The sequence below is a fragment of the Lepisosteus oculatus genome, chromosome 21 (genome assembly GCF_040954835.1).
Source record: "Lepisosteus oculatus isolate fLepOcu1 chromosome 21, fLepOcu1.hap2, whole genome shotgun sequence".
In the NCBI taxonomy this organism is placed as follows: Eukaryota; Metazoa; Chordata; class Actinopteri; order Semionotiformes; family Lepisosteidae; genus Lepisosteus; species Lepisosteus oculatus.
In genome coordinates, this window is record NC_090716.1 from 14,656,048 (window position 1) to 14,683,066 (window position 27,019).

A 27,019-nucleotide genomic window follows, 5' to 3' on the forward strand; every position below is an offset into this window, starting at 1 on the left:
CCTATGTAATCTAAAAAGGTATTATAAAATTAAGAGAAAACTTGAACCATTAAGATGAAAAGAGAAAGCAACCAAAAACTGAATACTCAAGTATTAATTCTTTTCTTGTCTAGTGAAATACTGTATGTTGCCTAATTTCTACCTGCAGAATGATAATTAAATGTAAGTCATCTTTGTCGGTGCAACTGCAACCCACTCTCTCATAAAAAAAGCAATTTTCAATATATGCAGCTCAGTAGCACCTTTCTGGAAACAACAACATCAGACATATCCTCGTCACAGCACAACACTTTCAATAATTACTTATCCTGTTCAGGGCCATACTGGCCCAGATCTATTCCAGCTAAGCACTGGGCAAAGGCACACATGTACTCAAAGGTCATTTTTTACAGAAACCAATTAACCTAGAACATGTCTTTGGACTGTGGGAGAAAACCACAACACCCAGAGTAAAACTCATACAATCACAGAGAGTACATGCAAATTCCACACAGATAACACTCAGCAGTGCTGACCACTGTGCCACCAGCCCATCTGAAGACATCATACTCATTTGTGCTTGCATTATCATTGCATAGATATATCTCAAACCCCTGGTACATCTCTGGTTATCATTGCATAGATATATCTCAAACCTCTGGTACATCTCTGGTTATCATTGCATAGATATATCTCAAACCTCTGGTACATCTCTGGTTGTCATTGCATAGATATATCTCAAACCTCTGGTACATCAGGCTTTTAATATTCATTGGTGACCCTCATTAACACCTGCTCTGTCCTCTATTCTCAGAATGGTGGGTGTGTTCCATTAAAACTTGTCATTACCACAATTTCTGCAATTATTAATTTTTCCTTAGCGTTAATCCAAGGAATTCATATGTTTTCAGGAGTTACCCTAAAGACAATGTTATAAGATTAATTGCAATTCACAGTTTAGATATTTCTTTCTCCCCATATTTTCTTGATCAATTAAAAAAAAAAGGTAAATGCAAATTTGGTTGTAAACAAATTGCAGTCCTCTAAATCCAGCTCTGCAAACTTCAAATCACTGTACAATTAATAACCTTGGCAGCAGCACTGCTGACTTGAAGTTTTCTTTTGAGCCATTTGTATTCTACGCACACACACACCCACAGATTCTACTTTCTGGAGCTGTAACATATTTTTAAAAGGGTCCTGTCCTTTGCATAAGCAAGGAGGTGTAGCAAAAAAAAATGAGTTAAGTAACCATCTCTTAAAAGAGTCCATCCACCCCCACAGATAGGAGCTCCATGAATAAATGATATAATTTTTTGTGGAAAAATGTTTGGATGAAATCTGCTCTGTAGCACTCACTCATTTGAGGGTTTCAATTTCTAGGCCACAGTAAGCAGAGTGATTCACAACACTGTTTTTATAATAAGGTCTTCTTTTGTTGATGTGTATGATATTATGAGTTACATATTTTTATCACATTGGTGTATTATTTTCATTTACTTTATCAGATAACTTCAAATACCAGTTAACCATTACTAGAAGATTTTATGTACACTACAGCTGATAGACAGGACTGTTTAATTAATGTGGAACATATTTATTTCTGTTATGAATCCCCGCCACAACTATTTAAAAAATAGATCTTTGTGTAACTTGGTTGTCCAGTGCTAGGGCTGTGTACTGCAGGGGTTCTGGATAGGAATTTGTAATATTTTGTGCAATCAGGTTCTTTCTGCGAGCACTCATTATGTCCTAACTGGGGGAATATCAGACTTTGTTATGAATTGTTGTGTTTCATCCCTGAAAGTTTTAATTCAGCATAAATTTGTGTTATTTCAGTAACAAAATGGATCAGTATTCCATCATTAATATTCATGAGTTTACTACATGAAATAAACTACAGAACTGCATAATGCACTTGTCTGACACAGACACCAAAAAGCATTTGATTAGCAGAGTGCACCCTTCCCGTTTCTATTGATAGCTGTTATGCTCTGCCTTAGGATGTCAAAGTATTTGCATAAAAGTAGACTAAATTGAAACACCTTTTTAGCAATGTGCTGTTTGAAATAATTTAACTGATTTTAACTTATTTTGAAATGGAAAATGGTCAGGAGAAGATACACCAGACCTAAACTGCTTGGGTTTAAACCATATCCCTGTTTGAACTGAAATGTGTTTTTGAAGAAATTTTGAAACAACACATATTGGTTTCTATCTTGCATAAGGCAACTTCTGTATTTGCCATAGTCCTAGCCAGTAGTTCCAATTAATATATTTTCATACTGCACATGGTTAATAGATAAGAAAACGTTTTAGAATGCTGAAAATCTTTATAAGAATGATGATCCCTTCTGGGTCTGTAGAGGGAGTTTCATATTAAGTGAACTCCAGACTCACAATTGACTCTGTTGATTCAGTGGCCAATATACCCAGGTCTTTAGCCAATGAAGAGTCTAAGTCCGTCTGACTCTAAGACAGCTTCAGCACAGTGGCTCAGTGGGTCTATGCAAGAGTGAGCATCCCTTGATCAGCTCTTATTCATCAGGGCCGAGCATAGACATGGATAAATACAAAACCCCAAAATATCTATTAGCTAAACTAAAAGCATGTTTACTGTTTAGCCAGATTAATAGGGGGTGAAATACATTGTTATACACATTCCCGCAAACAAACGGTTGTGAAGTTGAGCAACTGGGAAGTTGAGAATTGCCATGTGCTCGCCACCTTGTGGGATTTTATGTACTCTACAGCTGATAGACAGGACTGTGTCAAATACTGTCAAAGTCATTTGACAAGGTGAAATTTGTTTTTCAGCTCAGAAAGACAAGGCTTTACAGCATGTAGCCTGTGTGATCCTATAATATTTTCTTCTGCAGTAATGTCTGTCTGCCTATTATTTTATCCAACCTGTAGTAGCTTTGAAATGCATTACCTTAAGGTTTTCCCCACAATGGGTGATTTGAAGCCTGCATAAACCACTGCACAGACAATGGAGAGTTGACTGTATTTGCCTCCTGAAAACTACAGAACACATTTCAAGACAATATGTTTTGAAAGTAGGCACAAACCAGCCTTTAAGCTTGTGTTTATGTGTCTTTGATAAGTTGTCTGGTGAGAGAGCTTCACTTTCTTTTCTTATCCTTTCTGTGAGTGCACGAACTAGCAGAACAGAAAAGAGATGCCTATGATGTAACATTTAGCTTCAGTCCCTGACTTCTTTCCCTTCAATCTGATCTATCATGACAGAAGGAGGCTGCTATAGAAGGAGTTTGCATTAAAATATGAAATGCAAGTCTTTATTCTCTGGTCTGAAAATAGAAACTTATGCAGAAAACATTGATTTAAATTTCTGAGATAAAATAATATAGCGATGACCTATACTGCAGCCTTTGCTTCTTCCTGGGCCTGCCATGTTGTTCACCCTGTCATCTACATGTGTATACATGCTGTATATTACTGAACTCAAGCATGGGATAACACAGCTGGGGTAGGAGGAAGAAATCAAAGTAATTTAATCATTCTTTTGAATGTTTTTTAGAATTAGTTTTTTGTTGTCATTTAAAAAATGTAAAAATTAATATTGTGACAGTTATGTGGCGACACTGAGTCATTTGGTCTGTAGTGGGATTTAAAAGGACAAGACATTTATAAGAAGGTGCAGGGGATGTTTCTTTATGCAGACAATGTCACTGTCTCTAGTAGCAGCGGTTAACAGTGTCAACACAGTCTGGAGCTGTAACTTTTCTTTTAACTGTGGCATAACGCGGGAGCGTGTTCAATTTGGAGGTGGAGCCCTGGATTAAGGGCAACGCGTTGCCTTAGCAACCACAGCTCCACTGGCTGATCAAGGACGAGCCGCAGCTGTGGGGCCCTTTAAGACACACTGAGCTCTTCCCCACAAGGGGAGGACCTTCCAGTGGTAGTCCTGAAGGGAATTGTGATTTGAGTGTAAGGCAACGTTTTTTTTTACTTCGTTTCATCATCTTTTGCTTTTTGCCTGTCCCACCATGTATCTCCCACTGGGACAGGATGAGTTTTTATTTTTGTTTTGGCCTTGTGCTCCTTGCTTTTCCAGACTGGACCCTGTTAAAAAAGGGTAAATCCAGTCTGGACACTGCTATGCAAAGTGGCGCATTTTACTTTTTGCTTTTGGTTTTTCCTTTTTTTTTTTGTTTTTCCACACACTTCACAGCGGCTCCTTCCACTCCCACACTGTTACACTAATTTATAAAAGACAATTACTAGAAATGTTCTGTTCCCATTCCACATTATGAAGGGGAAAAAAAGTGCTTTTGTTTATATAGCTCTTAAATTAATCATCCAACATTATTTCATTTTTATTTACTATGAAGTACAGTCTTCAAATGGTTTTCTTAAATGTAACAAGCAATGAAATGCTACAGTAAGTTGATGTAAACTGAATAGGCAAATAATAATGTAGTAAATATGAAAGAAATGTTTACTAGGTAAATGTATGCTTGTTATTAAAAATATTGTCTTCTAACTGGTCAGCTACCTGAGGGAGGCAGGACATTCTCTACAGAAATTGTGAAGAAAAAAGCTAGGATAAGAGCTTTCATCTTCTCGAGTCTGCCCTCACACAAGATTCAGCCTGATTATTGTGCTTTAGTGCTTTTTGTCTTATTCTCTTATTCTAGAGTAACATTAGTAAGTTGATTTCGGAGAGCATTTAATTACTACATACCAACAAAAGGCAGGCCTGTCACTTAATTAAAAAAAAATAATATGACAATGTACACAGTCTGTTGTGGAGGCCACTTTCACAGTTTCAGACTTTTCAGCTGCTCATTGCAAAGTTTCCTGTATTTTGAAAATGTTCAGCTGAAAAGTATGGAATGTATGAAAGGCAGTGATTTAGATACACAGCCCTCTCTGTTTTTAATACTGTAAAACTACTCTACTGTATACGAAAAAATGAAATTTTATAGTTTCTTTAATAGTGTACTGTTGTATTCTCTGTCCCCTGCATTTCCTCAGCTCTTTTAAAACACCCGTCAACCTGATGGTCTGTCTTTGTTTTTTTTTCTGTTTTTATCTTTAAGCAGTCATTCATCAATGTCAAACAGACAAGCTTTTGATGGAACTCTTCTGTAGCTAGTTTATATGGATGTCAAGTGTAAAACATGCACCTTGGAACCGATGAGGAGGAAAATAAACCACACATCTCATTTATTTTTGATGGGTGAAAAGAAACAATTTAAAATGTTCTTATATGTTGGCCTTTTCTGGTTATATCACTTAAAATAATTCTTCTTAAATAGAAATGATATGATGTGTGAATTCTAGAATCCAGAACCATAGTCACTGCCTCAATTCAGTCAGTCTTTGTGGTCTGTACAGTATAAGCAGACGATCGCCAGCAGACACAACCACTGCCTTGCCTCTCTAAGGAGAAGGTGAACTGCAGGGAGGGTATAAAATGAAGCAAATGCAAGTTAAATTGTCCATGAAGAGTTCAATTTTTGAATTAAATTGAAAAAGCAGAAGCCTTTTGATAAACTCCATGTAAATGCCTGAAGAGGCTCTTTGTGAATTCCTATAATGTGGGGCCATTTCTGAACTCAATTTGAAAGGTAATTTCTGGAAAGCTACATTTAAGTAGGACTCTGAACAGTCTTCAGATTGAGTCCTAAATGACCATCTCAGTTAACTATAGAGGTGCAGAACTCATCCCCTCCTCCAACACACTACCTCACATTTCAATTTCAACTTTTACCGATATCACAATGTTTTCACAACTTTCTGTACAGTAGCTGCCTGTACATGGTCAATAATCAAAGGAGACTGTGAGAGCATTAGGAACGTTTTATTCTTTTAACTCGGTTTTTATCATGTTTTACCAGCTGAACCTGTCAATTGCCATCACTTGCACAAATACAATTTCATAGGATCTGTGCAGGAATTCCATTTGATTTCTATGTGGCAGAATCCTGATGGAATCGTATACAGTATAGAAGATATACAGTACCCTGTTTTTTCCAGTGGGATTTTTGGCTATTCAAAAACTCTCAGATTGGTAGTGACAAAACAGGGTAGTGTCAGTGTAGTGTAAAACAGTTAGTTTTAAAAAACAGCTCACCAAATGTTGTCTGTATGAAGAACGTACAATAGAATAAGGGTAACTTCTGAAAAGAGAATCTACAATGCAACAAATCAGCTGATTCTATTCTCAGATAACAAGTGATCTGTCCTCAGTGTACAGTACCTAGAAGTGCCTCCTCAAAATACACTGTGCTGTTCAATGCATGCTAAAATTGATTTTCAGACAAATATCTGTGGTTTTTCGTAGCAGAGAAACAATTTTCCTTGTTAATTGCATTTAATGGGATACTGAATCCAAATAATGCAGTAAGAGTCCAGGCTTTTAAAAAAGTCCATTAGGTTTGATTTTCTCACATAGGAGATGTCAGTTATCACTTTCTTTTACTAACACTATCAAAAATGATAAACTAGACTGCTACTGTATATCCAAGTTCACATGTTGTCTATTAAAAGAATTTTTTCCAGTAAATATGTTACAGGTACTTTTAAATATAAAAAGTACCAGTTTTATATTTAAAACCTGTAAAATTGTTATTTAACAGGTACTTTTATCTGAAAGAAACAACAGAGATAATGAACATGCTGAGTAGCTCAGTAGTACACTCACAGTAAGGACTGGAATGTGAAACAAGCCCTTTACCTAAACTGATAAGACTACTAAGCTATGAAATCTGCCATAATCACCTGCACTTTGACATTGAGCCAGGAGTGGCACTAGCTTCAGCAAAAAAAGAGCCAGAAAGAAGCAACACCAACAGGATTTTAGTTGTTGGTAATGAAGTGCGCATACTATACTTGTCAAATTACAAATATCCATTGGGTTAGCAACCTTTGAAGAGCCATCAACACAATAATGTATGTATTCACACATGTATATCCAATGCTTCCCCTTGGAAAGAGAAGATTAAAGACAGGGAAGGAAGTCAATGTCTCTGGGGTGAAAGGAGGTCAATATTTTCAAAAAGAGAGGAATTTAAAAAAGGACACCTATCTTGGGAGCAGAAATCTGGGGGAGGAACACAGAGCTGCTAGCAGGCACAGGCTCCCTATGTCTGAGTTGAGCCTGCTGAGACAGCCTTCGTCCTCTTGTCCTTGAGAGTTGCACTTACAGATCAGGAGTGAAGGGGAAGGCTGATCTACTTCCTTGTCCACAGAGCTGCAGCATCTTGAATTCGTTACAACCTGGGGTCTGCTAACAGCCGGAAGAATGTGCAGAAGCCACTTTTGATTTTCCAGGCACGTTTCTCACAGGCCCAGTAAATACAGCATCAGCTGTACCGACAGTTCTGATGAGAGCTTTTTCTGCACTTAGATTGTCACCTCTGCATTAGCATTTAATGTGCACTACACTCTCTCTTGCATTTATATGTACAGAAAGCCCTGCCATAATTATTTACCATTTATTCTGGATTTGAGGCATCACTGCTCTCCTCCCCACTGATAGCTGATGTGTGGTGAGCGATCTGGTGCACTATGGCTGCCGTCGCATCATACAGGTGGGGCTGCACATTGGTGGTGGTGGAGGGGAGTCCCCATTACCTGTAAAGCGCTTTTATTATAATAATAATAATAATAATAATAATAATAATAATAATTGCTTACACTTATATAGCGCTTTTCTGGACACTCCACTCAAAGCGCTTTACAGATAATGGGGACTCCCCTCCAACACCACCAATGTGCAGCATCCACCTGGATGATCAACAACAGTTGATAACACTGTGTATCATCTATCTTCATTCAGAATTCAGAAGAAACTGAGATGGTCAAGGTTTATTCCTGTCACATAGCCAGGACTCATACTGTAGGCAAATTTGAGATAATTCCTTTACAGTATTAAAACCCACCCAAGATTTCTAGGCAAGTGTGTGCTTTATTTCAAAATTATGGATTCCATGAATATTGCATTTTTAAGATTTGGAATCACAAAATATTGTCTGTTCACACAACTCTAGCTCCTAATTGGCAATAGTTAATCAGCAGCTCACTGCCTGGATCCTCATTCCAGCAAAAGGAGGATGAGGACACAGAATGTTGTCTTATGAAATGTACACTTGTCAGAGTCAGTCTTCATTTTACGCTCAGCACATTACAGGATAAAGACAGTTAATGGTGGAGGGGAGAGTTATGGTTCTGCCAGCTTCTCTCCAGCATCCAGTACAATTTCAAATGACATTGGTTTGGGAACCTATCAGTCAGAGTTTCATCACTACTTCTGGTTCTTTGAAGCTGCTCATTTGTGTACTCAGTGTATAAAAAGAAAAATATGTACTGCTGCATATTTCTTTGGAGGTCTTTCCACTGTTTGCATTGCTTCTCTGTAACTGTGAGTGTTGTTACTACGGGGGAATTTAATTAATAAAACAATCTCCAAAGGAAAAATAAAAGAAGAAGCCTAAACTAATTCCCCCTGATCTTTGTGTATATGGCAGGATCTCCCGAGGAATCTAGTGTCTTTACTTTCAAATAAGTGATCACATTTTGTGAATTGAGAGTTGAAGATTGCCTGACATTCATGCAACTTTATTAGTGTGTAGGTTTACATTTTACAGTGTTTTCCTGAGAAATGTTTGTCAGATGGCAGACGTTTAGTATCTCGCTGTATAAAATAAGAATACAGTTTTTGTTTTTTATGCTTTTATTATAACAACCTGAAACTGGCAATACTCTGAATACTTCATCATGACCTAGTTTTTACTTACTTATTGAAAAGAGATGCCTTCTCAGTGTAGCGGACAGGTGTCTGTGTGTGAGTGCGTACAGGAGCAAACCAAGCCTTTGTTCCCGATTCTGATTCATTGGGGGTGATCGTATATCTTGGCTTTAAATGAACAGAATTTGCTGTCATGCTTTGCATACTTTAGCTGCATATTAAACACCCCCTGCTGTTCCTATACGCAGGAGCATGAGCCAGTCTAGGCTGGGAAGGTAATAGCACACCTTTCAGCCTCTGAGATGAAAGGGCTTGTTTTCCTAACTGTGAAAAAAGAATTTTGCCTTTAATTAGGCCCCTGTGTGGAAAAATGGTGTATGCGTTTCTTGGTGGAGTCTGAAAATGACTTGGACTTATCGCAGGTTATTTCACATTTTATGTGGCACCCTGAGCTTGTTTAAGTTTTAATTTGCTTACTGTTTTGCCTCAGAGAGTCTACATGGGATTTCCTTCTTCCGAGTTATTGTGTGGATTTTTTGTCCATTTAGCACAATTATTTTTCCTCAAAGCTAACTTTGAAAGCAAAACAAAAAACACATACTTCTAGAATTAACTGGGAACTCTGACTGAATGCCTGCGTATGGCTAAATCTAGCACAATTATCCAAATCTCCGATTTATGTCACATACAGAATATTTTGTGAGATCTATGTTTGCGGTAAACAACATTATCTCTCATTGTGCATAACACCAAACTACTGTACAAAATGTAAAACTGTGTTTTAGTCTGCTCTACTGAAGAACAAGGAGCTCCCAGTGGCTTCATCAATAAAAGGTGATGGTTTGGAGTTAAAGTGGAGTATCTTCTGTCCAGACATTAATGGTGAAGTCTGGGTCATGATGTCAGCTCTCTTTGACCAGAATTCTACAATGACTGTTTGACTTTTAGTTGGAAGGGTCTGAATGAGCCTGTGGCCATGAAGGTGGTGTCACCATCAAATGCATCAGTCCTTTCTAAACCATAAGCTGCTGTGGTGGTTGGGGAGCTCACACTGTGGCAAACAGTATTGTACATGGTCCTAACTTGTCTTGTGCTCTTAAAATAGTCAAACTGATAGGCCAAGTTAATTAACAATTGACAGTTCCATATTAGGAGATGGAGAAAGAGGAAAACAACTGGTGATTTATTTCTAAAGTGAAAGACGTCTACTGTATGAGAGTGTATTTATGAAGCAGTACTCCATGGGAAGGAAAAGAAAAAAAAAAAGATATGCACGGTTTATATGATAGGGAATTATTTAATCACAGCCAAGTTTCTAATGGCCAAAATTAACCACATAATACAAATTTTTGTTAATTTTTATTTGTTTAATTAGAAGAAATGGATATCTCTTATTAAAAATATCAATGCATATACTTCCACAATTAGCCACGTTCAATCCCACTACCACATTCATTTAAAGGTTTACTGCCTTTTCACAATGTAATCGCACCTTAAGAGAGCAAAACTTCAAGACAAGACTGTACGATCAACTGCCAGGGAAAGGGTCTGTTTTTCAATTATGAACTGAATGCTGTAAAAATGATAAAGAATTGCCTGAGAGAAACATGTTTATCAGTCAGGTTGATCTAAGCCAAGTTTAGTCTTTTTAGAATTGTGTACACCAGGATGACATTTTTCATTCTCCCAAAAGCCTTGTAATTGGATTTTAGTCAATACAAACTGCATATTGACCTGTAAAGCAACCTCAAACACCAGGAGATTTAATCTTGAGAAGGTATGCCTACATTCCAGCAATGAACATGCTTGTAAAATATTGTCTGTTTGACACAAAATGCCACAATCTTTAAGCAGCTATTTCTATATTTTTCTGCACAGCTTCTCCCATGCAGTGGTATTGTTGCTGCTGTCTCTGCTGTTAAGTAAACTATCTGGGCAGTTTGTTTACAATTTCCAAGAAATTAATTCCAGTGATGCGATGAAGTATCTGTGTTCAAATGTTACAAGAAAAAGGCACTTTTTAATTTTTGTTCTGAGCACTGTAAAACAAAATCATGTTATACTGGAGTGAATTTAAAACCAATGAACCTATTACAACAAAACAAATTCATAGAATAAAGTAATCTAATTTAGAGCAGTTAAATTTATTTTTATCCTGTGATGTACAGATGACAATACTACTCATACTTAGGCTTTTAATAAATGTAAAATGAGCAATGAGAATGCAGTGGGTGTGGAAAAAGCCTTTCCCCCAAGGGCCACCACAAAATTGTAAAATTGAGCCGTAAATTGAAGAAAAGCAAGGAGCCTTGTATTGAGGTTGCAAGTTCTGAAATGAGAGAGCCAATTGTCACTTAATATATTGGATTGAATGTGAATCCCTTTATTCAAGTAGAGAAGAGAATGAGGGATTATCTTTAAGGCTTTTGTTATTAAAGAACACAGAAGCGTAGAAATGTCATGTTTTCTAGGACTTTGGTTCTCAACACTAAAAATCATTGTCAATATATGCATACCTATGGGGCCAAAATGCAATATTCAATGTGTTTAGAAATCCCCAGGATACATTTAATCTCATAATAAATATATATAGAGTGAATAGACTTTTTCAAGTTGATTTAAAGATATAGGAAAATTGGGATCAGTCCAATGAGACAGTGATTGTAACACAAAGATGCAGAAATGAAACTAGCAGATCTGGTCTTTAATATTGCAGAACGGAGAATTTAGTATGCAGTTAACACCATACCCATGTCAATTTTGAAATGCAGATAATCAATCTAGCCTAATGCACTAAAGAGGTAAAAGGGGAAACAAAGAATAAAATAAATTAAAGAGAGGAACCACATTCATATTTATTATAGAATGCAGGCAAGAAGAGAATTATAAAAATACATACATATGTTGCTTTTAAAAAGATCCCTTATCAGAAACTCAAATAGAAGGATGATATTTCTTAAACTGCTTAGATCTGAATAATACAGAGTGGGATTAAACTCAGATAGAGCACTGGAAAAAAAAAAGCTTAGCAGATGAGACAGGGGCTGGAACACATTATCTGCATATAACAATGTAATAAAGCATATTACTGTGATATGCAAAGTTGTGTACACTTAATACAGGTAGAAATGGCACATGGACAGGCAGAATGAGGTACAATATCCAAAAAGAAGAAGGGAATATCAGGCATCCCTGACATCAACTGTTGCCTGTTATAGCCTTTGCTGTTGGGATGCTGCATTAAACCTTGGACATATTAATGAAGCCAAATTAAGCTGATCATGGAACACTACTTTGATTATATACATCTCAATCCAACATTGTAAACAGGTCCAAGAAAACAAAGAAAGACAGGGGAGCCTACTCGAGAACTCACAAATTCATTATCTCCTTGTTGAGTCTGTGGAACAAAGTACAACAAAACTGAAACAATTCTGTTATATTAAGAGAAAAAATTCTGATAGTTAGAACACAACCTTCAGAAAACAAAATGTTCAATACTAGGAGCATTTGAACAATGAACTAGATTGACAGAGGCTAGATGTATGTAGCAAGATTGAGAAAACATCCAAGGCACGTGCTGAAGACCTTTAGTCACCCAAGTACAATCCAAAAGAGTAAAATGAGAGAAAATGAACCTGTGAAAGTAGGAATAGACCTAACTGAGATGCATCAGAGATTGAGGCCAAAAATTGAGTATCTAAAAATCTATTTCTCAGACCTGGTCCAAGGATACTCTTGTGTATGCTGCTTTTTTTCCCCACCTGCTTAAATAATTTCCAGATGATTAATTTATGATGAACAGAAGATGACAAGTGGCAATGTCAACATATCAAACACAAAACAGGTGGCAGACATTCAGGTAAATGTGTGCATTTGGATTAAGAACTGGTTAATGGACAGAGAATGCAGATAATGGTTTAATGTTCATGCTAGAGTGATGTACATAGTACAACACGGATCAGTACTAGGACCCCTTATGTATATGAATAATCAAGATTCTGGTATAGTTAAGAAATTAGGCAAGATTTTAAATGATAATTATGAAATGATATAGAAACAGTAAATGCAATTCCAAGCTTTTGTTTAAATTCAAAAGCCAGTAAAATGTCTTTTAATTTAGAGAACTGCAGAATATTATATGCAGGAAGCAAACCTATTAATACACCATTAAAAATACAGAACTTAAAGAGCTACGGTACTTCTGAAAAGATATAGGAAACTGAAATCAATTAAGAACTTAAGTTGACCCAGCAGTTTCACAGTATGAGAGCTGGAAGCCACTGATATTTTCTGTTACATGAGCATTTCATAGATTTATTTCTATTAATACAACTGACACAGTGTCAAGGAGATGATAAACAAAATTAACCAAAATAAACTGTGATTCTTCTATACTACAAATAATTCACACAAAATATTTAATATTTTGCATATGAATCATGTTGGGAAATTGGGATTTATAAAAATACTCACTTGCAGAGCTCCTAATAAGTACTGTACATATAGTCACTTTTCCTAATGCCTATCTTTGTAATATGGAACTGTATGGAGAAACACGTCATTTTCTTTACCCAAATAAAAGTTCAGCTTTGTATGAATACAGGGCAGAGAACCAAGAACTGAAATGCAGAAATGGAGAAAAGACCCTACTCCTCCCTTTCATTTTCCCAATTCTTCAAATTACTTAGCATTCCCCAGTCAAAGGTCTAGATTATGGTTGAATGCTAATGCCCATCTCCAAGTGACTGATGCTACTGCCGCTTTTGTACTCTGCCTAAAGCATGGCACTCTGCTGCACAAAGGCTCACAGGACAGACAATTGACACAGTGGGCTGGTTTGATTAGATGCAGTAACTGCCCTACATTTCCCTGCAAAAAATTCAATTAATGTTCTGGTTCCTGGTGGCATTATATTTGAAAGTATTATTTTTAATGAATTGTTAATTTGTTAAAATTTACATTAAAGAAAAGTCTTGACTGATTGCGCTGTAATGAACTGTAATGAACCCTATTTTTTCAGTTTTTTTAAATATGATGCTTATCTGATTCAGGGTCATAGTGGACCAGAGCCTATCCAGGGAAACAATAAGTGCAAGGATGGACTGGATGGGACACTAGTTCATTGCAGGGCACACACAGATGTAAACACACTCACACAGGGATTAGTTTTTACACTTAGCCTATAAAAAGCACTTGGACTGTGGAAGGAAACTGGAGCACCTAGAAGAAACACACACATAAATTCAAACCCCCTTCACCTCGAGAATCCAGGGCTCCAGCTCTGCGAGGCAGCAACACTTATACACGCCCCCTTAAAATAAATTGGAAAAGAAAAAAAATGAAACAGTTGAGGTATTAAGTAATGTTATATACTTTAAAATTATAAGTTTAGAACAAAAGCTCTGTTTATTTCTTAATTACAACATGCATATTGAGTTAACTAATAATAGTATTATGATGGTAATTTGGGAGAATAAATAAGTAAAAGACTGAATCTCACTGCCAGCTAATTAACACAATGATGCTCTGAAATTGTTAATCATGCCTCCTCACTCGTCATCCAGGGTGAGAGAACACATTGCCTCTTCTTCATTACCACCCAAACCATGCACACATTACAGTTTTTATCAGTAAAAAAAAAGAACAATATAGAAAAGTACAGAGCATTACTGCAGAAACAGACAGATTGATTTTATAACCGATATTGGGGAGGAATTTATATAAATCATACAACCAGGTCTTCCTTTCACGTATCATTCCCATAACACCTGCCTCCCCATCTACATCCTTATAGCAGGTCCTTAGCTCAATCCTAGCAATAGTAAGGAGGATATAGATAGCTCCTACTCCTATACAACTGCGACTGGAGCATAGTCGACTCCCTCAGCTACTAGATTGCATATAATGCAGAATATATAAAATAATCAGTTACACAGGGTCAAATATGTTCAGAATACTGTAAATGCAGTTGACGTTTAATTGATATTGGAACCCAAGACCTACACTTGCATGAAATACACCATCATTCCAACAGCATTTTCCAGATTGACAATTAGTTTAGATAGGAGAACATACATTTCCAAGAGCTTTTTACAGTGGATGTGTGCGGTTTCCACGCTGAATGTGAGGCTTGGGGAACATGTTGACAAAACGGTAGGCTGGAGTGCTTCAGAGAACGAATGTATGACTGCACCGTTGAAACCCCAGCTGGGGATGGGGTTAGCATTCTCACACCAGACATTTGTGATGCTCAGCGCTGGATTGTGTCCCAAGCAAACCTGAGGACAAGTGAAAACGTGCTCCCTCCTCCACCTTTTTTCTCCCCCCAGACTGTTGGTGGCTTACAGTGCGGATTGCGCACCGCGTACCACGGGCAAATCCCTACGTCATGAATGTCTGTGAATGTTTTAATCCGCTTACTACTGAATATTTATATGGAATTTTACAACTAAAAGAAAATTTTAGTAGCTAAGCATAAAAAAAGAGGAGCATAACGTATCTGAAGGTCATAAACAACATTAATTTAGGAACATAAACATGTTACTGTATGTAGACTGTATTGTGTATGGCTGGTGTTGGTAGTTTAAAGAAAAAATACACACCAGTCTTCCATTTCTCCCTAAACATTATAAGCATTAAAGTTTTATCAGATAGTCCCCAAAATATATGATTGCTGTATGAATTTCAATTTAAAAAAATTATTTAAAATTATCGTTATCGTGAAAAAGCTACAGTCATGCCAATTGTAATCGTTCTTAGTTTTAAAGACATTTTAGAAAAGTGTCATCTATACAAAAAAGTTGCATTTAATACCACTCGATGATATATTTACAGAGATAAGCTCTCTATTAAAGCTCAGATCAAAGATCAAGCACAGATCAAACAGCAAGATCTCACACACTAGGACTGATCTGTGATCTGTGATGTGGTTGAGTGTGAATTGTGGTGCTCTAGCTGTGCTGAAAAAAAAAACGGTTGAACAACTCTTAAGCATACTGTAGTTTTTGTTAACACAAGTTTATCGGTGAAGAGACCACGGGCATTTTTCCTCCCCCCTACATTATCAGAGTATAATATGATTTATTATTAGCACAATGTATTACAGTGCTAAATTTTACATTATTGATTACTATTAGTTTATGCCAACAGCTAACTTAACGTGAGAAATACTGCTCAATACAGCTTCGTGCAAAAAACCTGTATATCACCATAGGAAGCATAACAGCATAGCCTCCCATTACCCAGACCACAAAACAAAGGAAAAAATGTTAAAAGAAATGTGAAAAGAAAACTGAGGAGGTAAAGAAAGGGTTTCAGAAACCAAACAAAGCTTTATATCTTTTGACCAAGTCAGGAGACATTAGAAGCTTGCCACACCCGGACTGTTACAGTAACACATAAGCAAGTTAAAGCAATTATGTTGAAAAGGTAGGCGTAATAATTGTTTTCCCCTTGAAGTTCTGATCTGCAAGGCAGTTTGGCCGCGATCAATGTGGATTCTGTCTGGCATTGCCAGATTGTGAAAAATATTTTATGAAACACACGTTTGAGATTTTAATCAAGATGGGGTTAAGGGAGTCTTCTCTATGACACTCTCCCTTATAAAATTAACATGAAACGAAACTAAAACTAATCTTTTTAGTTTTTGGCCAGACCACAGCTAGGACGCGCCGGACCCCACAGCCCCATCCGCACACACCCCCACAAACCCACCTGCACACAACCCTACTCCCGCACCTTACAGTCACACCACATAGCCGCCAGCGCACCTCACCGTACCCGGCAAGCACTGCATCAAAGCACACAGCCGCCAGCGCACCACACCATGCCAGGCCACAACTGCGTCACACATCACAGCCGCCAGCGCACCTCACTGTGCCCGGCCACAACTGCGTCACACCACAGCTGCCAGCGCACCTCACCGTGCCCGACACCACTGCCTCACACCACACAGCCGCCAGCGCACCACACCGTGCCCGGCCACCACTGCGCCGCACCACACAGCCGCCAGCGCACCACACCGTGCCCGGCCACAACTGTCACACCACACAGCCGCCAGCGCACCTCACCGTGCCCGGCCACCACTGCGTCACACCACACAGCCGCCAGCGCACCACACCGTGCCCGGCCACCACTGCGTCACACATCACAGCCGCCAGCGCACCTCACCGTGCCCGGCCACCACTGCGTCACACATCACAGCCGCCAGCGCACCTCACCATGCCCGGCCACAACTGCCTCACACCACACAGCCGCCAGCGCACCACACCGTGCCCGACCACAACTGTGTCAGACCACACAGCCGCCAGCGCACCTCACCGTGCCTGACACCACTGCCTCACACCACACAGCCGCCAACGCACCACACCGTGCCAGGCCACAACTGCGTCACACATCACAGCCGCCAGCTCACCTCACCGTGCCGGGCCACAACTGCGTCACACCACAGCCGCCAGCGCACCTCACCGTACCCGACACCACTGCGTCACACCACACAGCCGCTAGCGCACCACACCGTGCCAGGCCACCACTGCGTCACACCACACAGCCGCCAGCGCACCACACCGTGCCCGGCCACCACTGCGTCACACATCACAGCCGCCAGCGCACCTCACCGTGCCCGGCCACAACTGCCTCACACCACACAGCCGCCAGCGCACCTCACCGTGCCCGGCCACCACTGCCTCACACCTCACAGCCGCCAGCGCACCTCACCGTGCCCGGCCACAACTGTGTCACACCACACAGCCGCCAGCGCACCACACCGTGCCCGGCCACCATTGCATCGAAGCACACAGCCGCCAGCGCACCTCACCGTGCCCGGCCACCATTGCATCGAAGCACACAACCGCCAGCGCACCTCACCGTGCCCGGCCACCACTGCATCGAAGCACACAGCCGCCAGCGCACCTCACCGTGCCCGGCCACAACTGTGTCACACCACACAGCCGCCAGCGCACCTCACCGTGCCCGGCCACCACTGCATCGAAGCACACAGCCGCCAGCGCACCTCACCGTGCCCGGCCACCACTGCATCGAAGCACACAACCGCCAGCGCACCTCACCGTGCCCGGCCACCACTGCATCGAAGCACACAACCGCCAGCGCACCTCACCGTGCCCGGCCACCACTGCATCGAAGCACACAACCGCCAGCGCACCTCACCGTGCCCGGCCACCACTGCATCGAATTACACAGCTGCCAGCGCACCACACCGGGCCCAGCAACCACTGCCTCACACCACACAGCCGCCAGCGCACCTCACCGTGCCCGGCCACCACTGCGTCACACCACACAGCCGCCAGCGCACCTCACCGTGTGAATTACACAGTTGCGCAATTGCGTTCCGGAACTGAGCTGGATCAAATGTGGCTTCAAGTGTGAATTGCACAGTTGCGCAATTGCGTTCCGGAACAGAGTTGGATTAAATGTGTCTTATAGTGTGAATTGCACAGCTGCGCAATTGTGTCCCGGAACTGAGGCGGATTAAATGTGGCTTGTAGTGTGAATTGCACAGTTGCGCAATTGCGTTCCGGAACTGAGCTGGATCAAATGTGGCTTTAAGTGTGAATTGCACAGTTGCACAATTGCGTTCCGGAACTGAGGCGGATTAAATGTGGCTTGTAGTGTGAATAGCACAGTTGCGCAATTACCAAGTGCTTTTACAGTGGATGTGTGCGGTTTCGACGCCGAATGTGAGGCTTGAGGAACATGTTGACAAAACGGTATGTTGGAGTGTTTCAGAGAACGAATGTATGACTGCACCGTTGAAACCCCAGCTGGGGATGGGGTTAACATTCTCAAACAGGACATTTGAGATGATCAGCGCTGGATTGTGTCCCAAGCAAACTTGAGGACAAGTGAAATAGTGCTCCCTCCTCCGCCTTTTTTCTCCCCCCAAACTGATGGTGGCTTATAGTGTGTATTGCGCATTTGCGCAACTTTATTCTGGAACTGAGTCGGATCAAATGTTGCTTCAAGTGTAAATTGCACAGTTGCGCAATTGTGTTCCGGAACTGAGGCGGATTAAATGTGGCTTGTAGTGAGAATTGCACAGTTGCGCAATTGTGTTCCGGAACTGAGGCGGATTAAATGTGGCTTGTAGTGTGAATTGCACAGTTGCGCAATTGTGTTCCGGAACTGAGGCGGATTAAATGTGGCTTGTAGTGTGAATTGCACAGTTGCGCAATTGTGTTCCGGAACTGAGGTGGATTAAATGTGGCGTGTAGTGTGAATTGCACAGTTGCGCAATTGTGTTCCAGAACTGAGGCGGATTAAATGTGGCTTGTAGTGTGAATTGCACAGTTGCGCAATTGTGTTCCGGAACTGAGGTGGATTAAATGTGGCTCGTAGTGTGAATTGCACAGTTGCGCAATTGTGTTCCGGAACTGAGGCGGATTAAATGTGGCTTGTAGTGTTAATTGCACAGTTGCGCAATTGTGTTCCAGAACTGAGGTGGATTAAATGTGGCTTGTAGTGTGAATTGCACAGTTGCGCAATTGTGTTCCGGAACTGAGGTGGATTAAATGTGGCTTGTAGTGTGAATTGCACAGTTGCGCAATTGCGTTCCGGAACTGGGTTAGATAAAATGTGGCTTACAGTGTGAATTGCACAGTTGCGCAATTTCCAAGTGCTTTTTACAGTGGATGTGTGCGGTTTCGACGCCGAATGTGAGGCTTGAGGAACATGTTGACAAACGGTATGTTGGAGTGTTTCAGAGAACGAATGTATGACTGCTCCGTTGAAACCCCAGCTGGGGATGGGGTTAACATTCTCAAACAGGACATTTGAGATGATCAGCGCTGGATTGTGTCCCAAGCAAACTTGAGGACAAGTGAAATAGTGCTCCCTCCTCCGGCTTTTTTCTCCCCCCAAACTGATGGTGGCTTATAGTGTGTATTGCACATTTGCGCAATTGCGTTCCGGAACTGAGTTGGATCAAATGTGGCTTGTAGTGTGAATTGCACAGTGGCGCAATTGCGTTCCGGAACCGAGTTGGATCAAATGTGGCTTATAGTGTGAATTGCACAGTTGCACAAATGCGTTCCGGAACTAAGTTGAATCAAATGTGGCTTCTAGTGTGAATTGCACAGTTGCGCAATTGTGTTCCGGAACTAAGGTGGATTAAATGTGGCTTTTAGTGTGAATTGCACAGTTGCACAATTGTGTTCCGGAACTGAGGCGGATTAAATGTGGCTTGTAGTGTGAATTGCACAGTTGCGCAATTGTGTTCCGGAACTGAGGTGGATTAAATGTGGCTCGTAGTGTGAATTGCACAGTTGCGCAATTGCGTTCCGGAACTGGGTTAGATCAAATGTGGCTTATAGTGTGAATTGCACATTTGCGCAATTACCAAGTGCTTTTACAGTGGATGTGTGCGGTTTCGACGCCGAATGTGAGGCTTGAGGAACATGTTGACAAAACGGTATGTTGGAGTGTTTCAGAGAACGAATGTATGACTGCACCGTTGAAACCCCAGCTGGGGATGGGGTTAACATTCTCAAACAGGACATTTGAGATGATCAGCGCTGGATTGTGTCCCAAGCAAACTTGAGGACAAGTGAAATAGTGCTCCCTCCTCCGCCTTTTTTCTCCCCCCAAACTGATGGTGGCTTATAGTGTGTATTGCGCATTTGCGCAACTTTATTCTGGAACTGAGTCGGATCAAATGTTGCTTCAAGTGTGAATTGCACAGTTGCGCAATTGCGTTCCGGAACTGAGTTGGATCAAATGTGGCTTATAGTGTAAATTGCACAGTTGCGCAATTGTGTTCCGGAACTGAGGCGGATTAAATGTGGCTTGTAGTGAGAATTGCACAGTTGCGCAATTGTGTTCCGGAACTGAGGCGGATTAAATGTGGCTCGTAGTGTGAATTGCACAGTTGCGCAATTGTGTTCCGGAACTGAGGCGGATTAAATGTGGCTCGTAGTGTGAATTGCACAGTTGCGCAATTGTGTTCCGGAACTGAGGCGGATTAAATGTGGCTCGTAGTGTGAATTGCACAGTTGCGCAATTGTGTTCCGGAACTGAGGCGGATTAAATGTGGCTCGTAGTGTGAATTGCACAGTTGCGCAATTGTGTTCCGGAACTGAGGCGGATTAAATGTGGCTCGTAGTGTGAATTGCACAGTTGCGCAATTGTGTTCCGGAACTGAGGCGGATTAAATGTGGCTCGTAGTGTGAATTGCACAGTTGCGCAATTGTGTTCCGGAACTGAGGCGGATTAAATGTGGCTCGTAGTGTGAATTGCACAGTTGCGCAATTGTGTTCCGGAACTGAGGCGGATTAAATGTGGCTCGTAGTGTGAATTGCACAGTTGCGCAATTGTGTTCCGGAACTGAGGCGGATTAAATGTGGCTCGTAGTGTGAATTGCACAGTTGCGCAATTGTGTTCCGGAACTGAGGTGGATTAAATGTGGCTCGTAGTGTGAATTGCACAGTTGCGCAATTGCGTTCCGGAACTGGGTTAGATAAAATGTGGCTTACAGTGTGAATTGCACAGTTGCGCAATTTCCAAGTGCTTTTTACAGTGGATGTGTGCGGTTTCGACGCCGAATGTGAGGCTTGAGGAACATGTTGACAAACGGTATGTTGGAGTGTTTCAGAGAACGAATGTATGACTGCTCCGTTGAAACCCCAGCTGGGGATGGGGTTAACATTCTCAAACAGGACATTTGAGATGATCAGCGCTGGATTGTGTCCCAAGCAAACTTGAGGACAAGTGAAATAGTGCTCCCTCCTCTGGCTTTTTTCTCCCCCCAAACTGATGGTGGCTTATAGTGTGTATTGCACATTTGCGCAATTGAGTTCCGGAACTGAGTTGGATCAAATGTGTCTTATAGTGTGAATTGCACAGTTGCGCAATTGCGTTCCGGAACTGAGTTGGATCAAATGTGGCTTCTAGTGTGAATTGCACAGTTGTGCAATTGTGTTCCGGAACTAAGGTGGATTAAATGTGGCTTGTAGTGTGAATTGCACAGTTGCGCAATTGTGTTCCGGAACTGAGGCGGATTAAATGTGGCTCGTAGTGTGAATTGCACAGTTGCGCAATCGTGTTCCGGAACTGAGGTGGATTAAATGTGGCTCGTAGTGTGAATTGCACAGTTGCGCAATTGTGTTCCGGAACTGAGGCGGATTAAATGTGGCTTCTAGTGTGAATTGCACAGTTGCGCAATTGTGTTCCGGAACTGAGGCGGATTAAATGTGGCTTGTAGTGTGAATTGCACAGTTGCGCAATTGTGTTCCGGAACTGAGGTGGATTAAATGTGGCTCGTAGTGTGAATTGCACAGTTGCACAATTTCCAAGAGCTCTTTTCAATGGATGTGTGCGGTTTCGACGCCGAATGTGAGGCTTGGGGAACATGTTGATAAAACAGTAGGTTGGAGTTTTTCAGAGAACGAATGTATGACTGCACCGTTGAAACCCCAGCTGGGGATAGGGTTAACATTCTCAAACAGGACATTTGAGATGATCAGCGCTGGATTGTGTCCCAAGCAAACTTGAGGACAAGTGAAATAGTGCTCCCTCCTCTGGCTTTTTTCTCCCCCCAAACTGATGGTGGCTTATAGTGTGTATTGCACATTTGCGCAATTGAGTTCAGGAACTGAGTTGGATCAAATGTGTCTTATAGTGTGAATTGCACAGTTGCGCAATTGCGTTCCGGAACTGAGTTGGATCAAATGTGGCTTCTAGTGTGAATTGCACAGTTGCGCAATTGTGTTCCGGAACTAAGGTGGATTAAATGTGGCTCGTAGTGTGAATTGCACAGTTGCGCAATTGTGTTCCGGAACTGAGGCGGATTAAATGTGGCTCGTAGTGTGAATTGCACAGTTGCGCAATTGTGTTCCGGAACTGAGGCGGATTAAATGTGGCTCGTAGTGTGAATTGCACAGTTGCGCAATTGTGTTCCGGAACTGAGGCGGATTAAATGTGGCTCGTAGTGTGAATTGCACAGTTGCGCAATTGTGTTCCGGAACTGAGGCGGATTAAATGTGGCTCGTAGTGTGAATTGCACAGTTGCGCAATTGTGTTCCGGAACTGAGGCGGATTAAATGTGGCTTGTAGTGTGAATTGCACAGTTGCGCAATTGTGTTCCGGAACTGAGGTGGATTAAATGTGGCTCGTAGTGTGAATTGCACAGTTGCGCAATTGCGTTCCGGAACTGAGGCGGATTAATTGTGGCTTGTAGTGTGAATTGCACAGTTGCGCAATTGTGTTCCGGAACTGAGGTGGATTAAATGTGGCTTCTAGTGTGAATTGCACAGTTGCACAATTTCCAAGAGCTCTTTTCAATGGATGTGTGCGGTTTCGACGCCGAATGTGAGGCTTGGGGAACATGTTGATAAAACAGTAGGTTGCAGTTTTTCAGAGAACGAATGTATGACTGCACCGTTGAAACCCCAGCTGGGGATAGGGTTAACATTCTCAAACAGGACATTTGAGATGATCAGCGCTGGATTGTGTCCCAAGCAAACTTGAGGACAAGTGAAATAGTGCTCCCTCCTCCGGCTTTTTTCTCCCCCCAAACTGATGGTGGCTTATAGTGTGTATTGCACATTTGCGCAATTGAGTTCAGGAACTGAGTTGGATCAAATGTGTCTTATAGTGTGAATTGCACAGTTGCGCAATTGCGTTCCGGAACTGAGTTGGATCAAATGTGGCTTCTAGTGTGAATTGCACAGTTGCGCAATTGTGTTCCGGAACTAAGGTGGATTAAATGTGGCTCGTAGTGTGAATTGCACAGTTGCGCAATTGTGTTCCGGAACTGAGGCGGATTAAATGTGGCTCGTAGTGTGAATTGCACAGTTGCGCAATTGTGTTCCGGAACTGAGGCGGATTAAATGTGGCTCGTAGTGTGAATTGCACAGTTGCGCAATTGTGTTCCGGAACTGAGGCGGATTAAATGTGGCTCGTAGTGTGAATTGCACAGTTGCGCAATTGTGTTCCGGAACTGAGGCGGATTAAATGTGGCTCGTAGTGTGAATTGCACAGTTGCGCAATTGTGTTCCGGAACTGAGGCGGATTAAATGTGGCTCGTAGTGTGAATTGCACAGTTGCGCAATTGTGTTCCGGAACTGAGGCGGATTAAATGTGGCTCGTAGTGTGAATTGCACAGTTGCGCAATTGTGTTCCGGAACTGAGGCGGATTAAATGTGGCTCGTAGTGTGAATTGCACAGTTGCGCAATTGTGTTCCGGAACTGAGGTGGATTAAATGTGGCTCGTAGTGTGAATTGCACAGTTGCGCAATTGTGTTCCGGAACTGAGGTGGATTAAATGTGGCTCGTAGTGTGAATTGCACAGTTGCGCAATTGTGTTCCGGAACTGAGGTGGATTAAATGTGGCTCGTAGTGTGAATTGCACAGTTGCGCAATTGTGTTCCGGAACTGAGGTGGATTAAATGTGGCTCGTAGTGTGAATTGCACAGTTGCGCAATTGTGTTCCGGAACTAAGGTGGATTAAATGTGGCTTCTAGTGTGAATTGCACAGTTGCACAATTTCCAAGAGCTCTTTTCAATGGATGTGTGCGGTTTCGACGCCGAATGTGAGGCTTGGGGAACATGTTGATAAAACAGTAGGTTGGAGTGCTTCAGAGAACGAATGTATGACTGCTCCGTTGAAACCCCCGCTGGGGATGGGGTTAGCATTCTCACACCAGACATTTAACATAACATCACTTTATTAGCCCTATACAATTTCTTGTATTAGGAATTCGTCATTTCGCATACCCCAGCTTGTCTCCATGAGAAACAGACACAGACAGAGAGAGATACATCACATTTGTGATGCTAAGCGCTGATTTGTGCTCCAAGCACAGTTGAGGACAAGTGAAAACAAGCTCCCTCCTCCGCCTTTTTTCTCCCCCCAAACTGTTGGTTGCTTATAGTGTGTATTGCACAGTTGCGTAATTGCATTCTAGAACTGAGTTGGATCAAATGTGGCTTATCGTGTGTATTGCGCAGTTGCGTAATTGTATTCTGGAACCGAGGCGGATCAAATGTGGCTTCTAGTGTGAATTGCACAGTTGCGCAATTGCGTTCCGGAACAGAGTTGGATTAAATGTTTCTTATAGTGTGAATTGCACAGTTGCGCAATTGCGTTCCGGAACTGAGCTGGATCAAATGTAGCTTATAGTGTGAATTGCACAGTTGCGCAATTGCGTTCCGGAACTGAGGCGGATTAAATGTGGCTTCTAGTGTGAATTGCACAGTTGCTCAATTGTGTTCCGGAACTGAGGCGGATTAAATGTGGCTTGTAGTGTGAATTGCACAGTTGCGCAATTGTGTTCCGGAACTGAGGTGGATTAAATGTGGCTTCTAGTGTGAATTGCACAGTTGCGCAATTGCGTTCCGGAACTGAGCTGGATCAAATGTGGCTTATAGTGTGAATTGCACAGTTGCGCAATTGCGTTCCGGAACTGAGTCGGATCAAATGTGGCTTCAAGTGTGAATTGCACAGTTGCGCAATTACCAAGTGCTTTTACAGTGGATGTGTGCGGTTTCGACGCCGAATGTGAGGCTTGAGGAACATGTTGACAAAACAGTATGTTGGAGTGTTTCAGAGAACAAATGTATGACTGCAACGTTGAAACCCCAGCTGGGGATGGGGTTAACATTCTCAAACAGGACATTTGAGATGATCAGCGCTGGATTGTGTCCCAAGCAAACTTGAGGACAAGTGAAATAGTGCTCCCTCCTCTGGCTTTTTTCTCCCCCCAAACTGATGGTGGCTTATAGTGTGTATTGCACATTTGCGCAATTGTGTTCTGGAACTGAGTCGGATCAAATCTGGCTTATTGTGTGAATTGCACAGTGTCGCAATTATGTTCCGGAACTGAGGCGGATTAAATATGGTTTATAGTGTGAATTGCACAGTTGCGCAATTGTGTTCCGGAACTAAGGTGGATTAAATGTGGCTTGCAGTGTGAATTGCACAGTTGCGCAATTGTGTTCCGGAACTGCCAGCGCACCACACCGTGCCCGCCCACAACTGCGTCACACCACAGCCGCCAGCGCACCTCACCGTGCCCGGCCACCACTGCGTCACACCACACAGCCGCCAGCGCACCTCACCATGCACGGACACCACTGCCTCACACCACACAGCCGCCAGCGCACCTCACCGTGCCCGGCCACCACTGCATCGAAGCACACAGCCGCCAGCGCACCTCACCGTTCCCGGCCACCACTGCATCGAAGCACACAGCCGCCAGCGCACCTCACCGTGCCCGGCCACAACTGTGTCACGCCACACAGCCGCCAGCGCACCTCACCGTGCCCGGCCACCACTGCATCGAAGCACACAGCCGCCAGCGCACCACACCGGGCCCAGCAACCACTGCCTCAGACTACACAGCCGCCAGCGCACCTCACCGTGCCCGGCCACCACTGCGTCACACCACACATCCGCCAGCGCACCACACCGTGCCCGGACACCACTGCCTCACACCACACAGCCGCCAGCGCACCTCACCGTGCCCGGCCACAACTGCATCGAAGCACACAGCCGCCAGCGCACCTCACCGTGCCCGGCCACCACTGCGTCACACATCACAGCCGCCAGCGCACCTCACCGTGCCCGGCCACAACTGCGTCACACCACACAGCCGCCAGCGCACCTCACCGTGCCTGACCACCACTGCCTCACACCACACAGCCGCCAGCGCACCACACCGTGCCCGGCCACAACTGCGTCACACATCACAGCCCCCAGCGCACCTCAACGTGCCCGGACACAACTGTGTCACACCACACAGCCGCCAGCGCAATTCACCGTGCCCGGCCACCACTGCATCGAAGCACACAGCCGCCAGCGCACCTCACCGTGCCCGGCCACCACTGCGTCAAACCACGCAGCCGCCAGCGCACCTCACCGTGCCCGGCCACCACTGCGTCAAACCACACAGCCGCCAGCGCACCTCACCGTGCCCGGCCACCACTGCGTCACACCACACAGCCGCCAGCGCACCACACCGTGCCCGGCCACAACTGCGTCACACCACAGCCGCCAGCGCACCTCACCGTGCCCGGCCACCACTGCCTCACACCACACAGCCGCCAGAGCACCTCACCGTGCCCGGCCACCACTGCGTCACACATCACAGCCGCCAGCGCACCTCACCGTGCCCGGCCACCACTGCATCGAAGCACACAGCCGCCTGCGCACCACGCCGTGCCCGGCCACAACTGTGTCACACCACACAGCCGCCAGCGCACCTCACCGTGCCCGGCCACAACTGCGTCACACCACACAACCACCAGCGCACCTCACCGTGCCCGGCCACCACTGCATCGAGGCACACAGCCGCCAGCGCACCTAAC

At 43.0% G+C, this 27,019-nt stretch overlaps 1 protein-coding gene and 1 long non-coding RNA gene across 3 annotated transcripts in view; one reads left to right on the forward strand and one right to left on the reverse strand.

Moving 5' to 3' along the window:
- Positions 1 to 27,019, forward strand: part of LOC102682408 (leucine-rich repeat-containing protein 4C) — a 446,308-nt gene that overhangs the window by 42,113 nt on the left and 377,176 nt on the right. The window lies entirely within an intron of this gene.
- The window catches only part of LOC107075809 (uncharacterized), a 53,443-nt gene continuing 36,468 nt past the window's right edge, over positions 10,045 to 27,019 (reverse strand). Inside the window, exon 4 of the long non-coding RNA XR_001477327.2 lies at positions 10,045 to 14,012. This is a non-coding gene — a long non-coding RNA (uncharacterized lncRNA). The remainder of the gene's footprint in view (positions 14,013 to 27,019) is intronic.